Source organism: Hylaeus anthracinus, unplaced genomic scaffold (genome assembly GCF_026225885.1).
Source record: "Hylaeus anthracinus isolate JK02 unplaced genomic scaffold, UHH_iyHylAnth1.0_haploid 11989, whole genome shotgun sequence".
In the NCBI taxonomy this organism is placed as follows: Eukaryota; Metazoa; Arthropoda; class Insecta; order Hymenoptera; family Colletidae; genus Hylaeus; species Hylaeus anthracinus.
Window position 1 is genome coordinate 13,479,115 of NW_026534337.1, and position 6,000 is coordinate 13,485,114.

The following is a 6,000-nucleotide window of genomic DNA, read 5'->3' on the forward strand; positions in this document are numbered from 1 at the left end:
ACACGTTTCACCGTAGCCTCCTTTCCTCGAAGCTCATTACGAAGTTACAAATCTAATTGCACGCCACTCGTATCGTCATGAATATCAGGGAACATTCGAGCCACGAAACGAACGCTAGAAGCGAACGAGGAGTCGCGAAACTATTGGGGGAATAGTCTATTCGCGCGAAACGATGGATAATGAAACCGTAAACGAGGGGAATGAATTCTATCACCAGATCCTTTCGTTCGTTTGTAGTGCGCAATTGATTATATTACGATTTATTTAGCGATCAACGATACTCGCGGTGGTATTAAACGTGGTATGTACCAACGTAGTGTAGTGATTCGCGATTCTTTTCATGTGAATTCAGTGCTCCAATTGCTGAAAGCGTAGAACTATACATTTAAAAATAAAGAGTTATGGCCCAAGTTCCCAAGTAACTAGATCTCCATTTCATTAATTTTCCTCAAAGATTATTAATGATTAAATAATTTAAAAGGAAGTTCAAAATGCACGAGTCCGACCTGGCAGATTTAGTATTAAATAATATCGCAGGAATAAAATCATCGTTTACTCTGCACAAATCCAAAGCAGCGACCCATGCAGTACAAAGTTAATTCCTATCGTATTTAAATACATTACGTCGATACACAGCGATCCCCTATTTGCGTAAAACAGCGAAAGAATGCTGCTATTTGGTCGTTTTCACGTTCAATTATGTTCGTCGAGCGACGCACACGCAGCACCGATTGATTAAATTATTGCTGATACACGCACTCCGACTAAACTGAAAGCAAATGAGGCTGCACATTCGCGGCACGTGCGATCTATGTCTTTTTTAATCAGAACACGGGTCGATTAAGCGCAATTTGACGGCCATTCTGATCGACCATAGGTACCACGCTGCGGGTGCTTACGCGGCAGGTTGCGAAATCATTGTCCCCGACAAATAGAGAGAAACGGCGCAGCCATCGATTCGCAAAATCGCTCTTGCGTGCGTTCACCGGTGATTTTCGATAATAGTAACGTTCTTGTCGTCTGTCCGTGACACGTTTCGCCAGCTGGACGGCAAAAGTGTCCACCCCGATGTGTCGTCTTCTCCTACGCTATAACTAATCCCGCGGGTGATCGTTTGCAGATTTAACTGGTCGTTAGATAGTAACGTAAAATAGTTAACAACATAGAAAAACATCCTAAAATCATCTATCTAATTCCACGCAAAAATAAACGATCAATTTCACCCCTACTCCACATTACATGTCTCAACGTGCATCTCATTCCAGTTGCCCGTGTTTACCTGTGACGTCGTCGAGTGGCACTTTATCCTTCTCATAATTCGTTTGAGCGAACGGCAGGGGCAGATAATCTCCCTCGACAAAATTCACCTGATACGCATCGAACCAAGGAGAACCGGAGGATCGTTCGCGGAGGCCCCGCCGCGACTTCCGGTCCGGGATCAAACTACTTCTTTGGCCCCCCCCCCCCCCTCCCTTTGTTTCGTTAATTTTCTCTCGCGCACAACACGGGCCAAGGACCTCTCCAGAATTACACGAGAGCGTTCATTAACGCAAGCGGAGACGAACGATCCGCTAATTAATGTGACGAAGCTTGTCAGTGGACGAGATTCGCGCACGCTCTCGCTGGCTTCCGTTTCTTGCGCGCCTCCTCCCCTCCTTCCTTCGCTTTCCGCGTCGTCTTGCACCCTTGAAGAATGGAGAAACCGCCCGGCGACGAACGAAGAGGCGGAAAAGGACAAAAGAGGAAAAAGATGAAAGAGTTGCGGGAAGGATGAACGTCGAGGATTCGTGGACCAAGATAAAAATACACAGGACGCACTCGAGCTGAAGAAAAATGACTCGTCGTGCAAAAATTAGTTAAACTCGTGGAATAAATTATTCTTGTTTCGTATAGGGGAAGACAATAGGGTAGATTCGAACAGGAGCTTTTAGTAGGGTTTTGAATTATCTTTAGACCGAAGGACAAGAATTAAAATTACAAAATTAATTTCGTAGAGAATTTCGAACGTTCGAACGAACCACGGTACGACTTCTCTCATCCGTAGATATGGTGCAATTGCTAAATAGGACGTGGCGAACCTACTTTCGGCCAGGAATTTGACTTCCGCCAGTATCGTGCACCGCAAAGAAAGAAAGGGACGCGAGTAGGAAGGCGAGAAAGAGACACGGAGATGCTGGAAACCTTAATAGGATGCGGCTGGGTCGTCCTTATGCGCGGTGCCATCTCGTTCTCGTGTACTATCGAGGAGGTGTTAGACTCTGGCACCGTGCGCTCGCAATTTGCATTAGTCGAGCGAATTACGCGAAATTTATGTGAGTCTGGATATATCCATGGCAACCGTGGCCTTACGGTTAATACGTATTCGGAGTACTTACGGAAGCGACCGCGCAGTCGTCGTACTTATGGTTCTGTGGACAGCTAATGTCCGCAACTATTTCTCTCTGTCCGCCCGTCGCTATTCGTTCCTGCCTTACGATATTATTCCAGGCGTATTGTCTCCTCAGAACCAGGCCGACAGAAACGTATTTGCCAAACTGTGACACGTCGCTGTTTCGACGATTAATCTCTGCCAGGAGCATCGTTCCGGGCCGATGGCGGGAACGCAACGACGCGTGCTGGCCAGCTTCGTCGCTCGTTATTGTTTAAACGCGCGTAAAACGAGCCCAGTGAAAAGTTCCAGGTAAATTATTTACCCAGATAAAGATTTTGTCAAGCAATTTTAAGAAATACAAATGGTTCCATGCCGTGATCAATGTTTATAGCGAGAACGATATACGTGTATTCCGTCAGGAAGCTAAAAAGTGATCTAAACCACACTTATACGGGTTACCGCGGAAACCCTAAGAGTCGTGAAATATAATTACGGTCCTCCATTATTCAACTGGGACACCTCGGCAAAAGTTTCGTCATCCCTACATTTTCCATGGCATGATACACTCCGAAATTGAAGAACGTTCTAGAAATAATTACGAGTAGACGAAATTATACAGGATTTTCTCTCGGTTATTTATACTCCAATATTTAATACTTCGGTTAAATCATAAGTAACTGAATCTGCAAGTTCTCGAAACCCAACCAATTAATTCTTTCGTTTCAGAAGCCATCCAAGAGCAACCCAAAAATTGATTAGGTAATTTATGCCAATAAATTGTTCATCCGGTCGTTGGTCTTAACATCAGCGCTACCCGCAATCAATTTCTTGCCCCTGCAAATGGAGACAAACATCAGCCACAGGAATCCAGACGCGAGCAATATTTATCCGTCGGGTGGCGATCAATTAACCCAAACCACGTTGTATCAATTATCTGGATCAACAACTCCGCGAAAGTTAATTGCTCCCGCGACACACATTTGATTGCGAACCGATTTTTCCTCACAGCGTGCTACCTTCGAGCTGGGCAGCAATCGATACCTCGTCGCTTCCGTCTTCGTTCGACCTATCGCAGGGCACCGTTTCTCGCTTCCCTGGCTCCCGTGCTGTCTCCCATTACCCCTTTTTCTGCCTGTCACTGTTTCACCACGCGTCTCACGGGCTCCCGAACGGATATCGGTGACCTTAAGTGGTCATTAGGCACGGCGAGCTAACGATCCCCTAATTAGTGCGTAATAGAACACAGCCAAGAAGACGTGCCCGGCTTTCCGTAGCCTAACAACCTCGCCGCCTTTCGATAAGTATCTCGGCGCATTTTCGCTTTGCTGTGTAAAAAAAAAAGTAGTCTAACCGCGAGTGATTCCTCGTTTAGATGACGAATCGGCGCTCTGTGTAACAATTTTACATCGTGAATAAGGTCGATTATATTAGGTCGTCCCATAAATTCATCCCACCTATTCTTCTGATTACGAATGAACTAATAGTGAATGGTACTGAATATTCTGAAACCTACAATTGTAATTGCCTGCAATGGCTTTTACAGGGATTACGTTTTCATTTACGTAGCGCGTGTTTCTTGCACATACGATCGAAAGAAATTTACGATCGGAATGGGTGAAACACATGGTAATGCGATTTAAAACACAGAGCTCGGCGTCGGAATAATGTAACGTAACGTTGAGTACTTACTTTCTTGCCGTCTAACTCGTGGTTAACCTGTGCCAGCACTTTATCTACACTCGCGGGATCTGCGAACGTGATGAATCCAAAGCCCCTGCAACACGCAATAATTACTCGTTAACTTCAATGCCATGAATAATAAGAAAACAGTTCAATTTTACATGCATTTGATGGCAGAGCGTTATAAGGCGGTATTAAATTACCATTAAAAGCTTTTAACGATACTCAGTGAATTTGTAATTTAATGGATGTACTATCAGATAACGGATAAACATTTGATAAAGATGCATACAGGATACGAAACGAAATTTCAGAAGCTCGTCATTGAGAAGCTCATATATGAACATGATTTCGTTTCTTTCCACATCTTCTCAACTAACTGACTTGCAATGGATTTTAAAAATATAATTAACATTAATACCCATGCACTTGTGCTTCAAACAAAAGGTTCAAAATTAGAAGCTGTTATCAGGGGTCAAGAGTCCCATCCGATGGAACGTCGCGGCAGAGTCACGATTCCGTATTCGCGGAATTATATCGTCCCGTGTAGTAGCTCTTTTTCCGAGCTGGCTGGCTGCAAACACGCGCGGAGAACATATAACCGTTCAGAGGGTGGGTAAGAGGGCGAGCCGAGGGGCGAAGTCGCCGCTCGAGTGAAACAAATATCGGCCTGCGTCCGGTACCATAAATTTCGCGCGGGACACCGTGTACATACAGATATATTAAAAGATAGTTTGGCGAGGAGCAGCGAGGGGGGTTGAAGAGGGTGGCCGCCGATCTGGAGTGGCTCGCTGGGGGTTGGAGGAGCCGTGCAGGGTGCACACGGCGCGATACCGTGGTGGCGCGGCGAGGACCGGACGCAAAGCGGTTTGCATTTTTCATGCTGGGGCCGCCTCGGCAGTTATTGAAAATATTTACATGTTATTTATGGGGCACACATGCTTCAGGAACCAAACCAGGCGGCAATTTCTCCGATGTACCTCTCCGCCTCTCGCTGTTGCGCCATGGAATCGCGATCGGATGCTGCGATCATCTCTCGCGCGATACGTCGCTGCTCTTGCGACGAATTAATATCCGAAGAGATAGTCCAAGGCGCGATGTGTTGCACCGATATGCGTGTGTTGCAACGGAGTAAATGTTCAACCTACGTGGCTTTCGGGGTGATAAATGGTGAGGTATAGAATGCTCGCGCGAAAGCTTCTACCTTTGGTCGTTGATTATTTACTAAATATCGTTAGAATTTTGAATCCACTTAGCATGTTAATCGCCCTTTCTCTGTCCACCATCGTCCCTCGAATTTTCCAATTTTTTTCCGCAGTTTTTTTCCATCGCCTGTGACCAGTTTTCGTGTGTCACTGGTCCCGTTGTATGGAAAATTCCAAGGAACCGTTTCGCGTAGTTCGCCAGTCGGTAAAACAACAAATACGCTCGTATGGATTGAATTTTTGATGGGCCTCGAGCCGAACCACCGCCTCTATTTTCTTGTCCTTGCTCCGCCTGGAACGTAGCGCGATGGTGGCCTCCTGTGCGTCGAGCGCCGATCGAACCGACACGACACGGTTCCATTGGCTGCCTCGAACACGCGATATACGAGATATTCGACTGGGGTCGAACGACGACCGGAATACGAGCGGGAAACGTTGCCCCCGTCAAGCTGGTGTCGCGTGAACTTCGACCATTTTTGTACCTCGTTTGGGGAATTTACGAGGCTCGCGATACAATATTGTGGATCCGCGAAATTGGCAGGTCCTTCGGCTTGTTTGCGCAATCGAATGTCACGCTTAAGCGCTCCACCGATAGAGCTTGATTTACGCAACCGTTCCAAGGGCGATTAACTTTATGTATCCGGTACCCAAAGTGGCCCAGTAATCCTTATTTTAATGAATCGTTCGACAGTGGTGACTCTCCGCGCGTTTGATGCTGATTTTATCATTGACGTTTACAGCGAT

The 6,000-nt window shown here is 46.2% G+C and overlaps 1 protein-coding gene across 4 annotated transcripts in view; it reads right to left on the bottom strand.

Annotated features, from left to right (window-relative positions):
• Positions 1-4,146, bottom strand: part of LOC128887580 (RNA-binding protein Musashi homolog Rbp6) — a 314,695-nt gene extending 310,549 nt beyond the window's left edge. For 3 of the 4 annotated variants that reach the window (XM_054143624.1, XM_054143623.1, XM_054143622.1), the window contains exon 1: positions 4,061-4,145. The gene's annotated coding sequence lies outside the window, so the exon portion shown is untranslated. Of the gene's footprint in view, positions 1-4,060 lie in introns of all 4 variants that reach the window. The other variant, XM_054143620.1, reaches the window with a different exon arrangement.
• Positions 4,147-6,000: the final 1,854 nt, after the last annotated feature.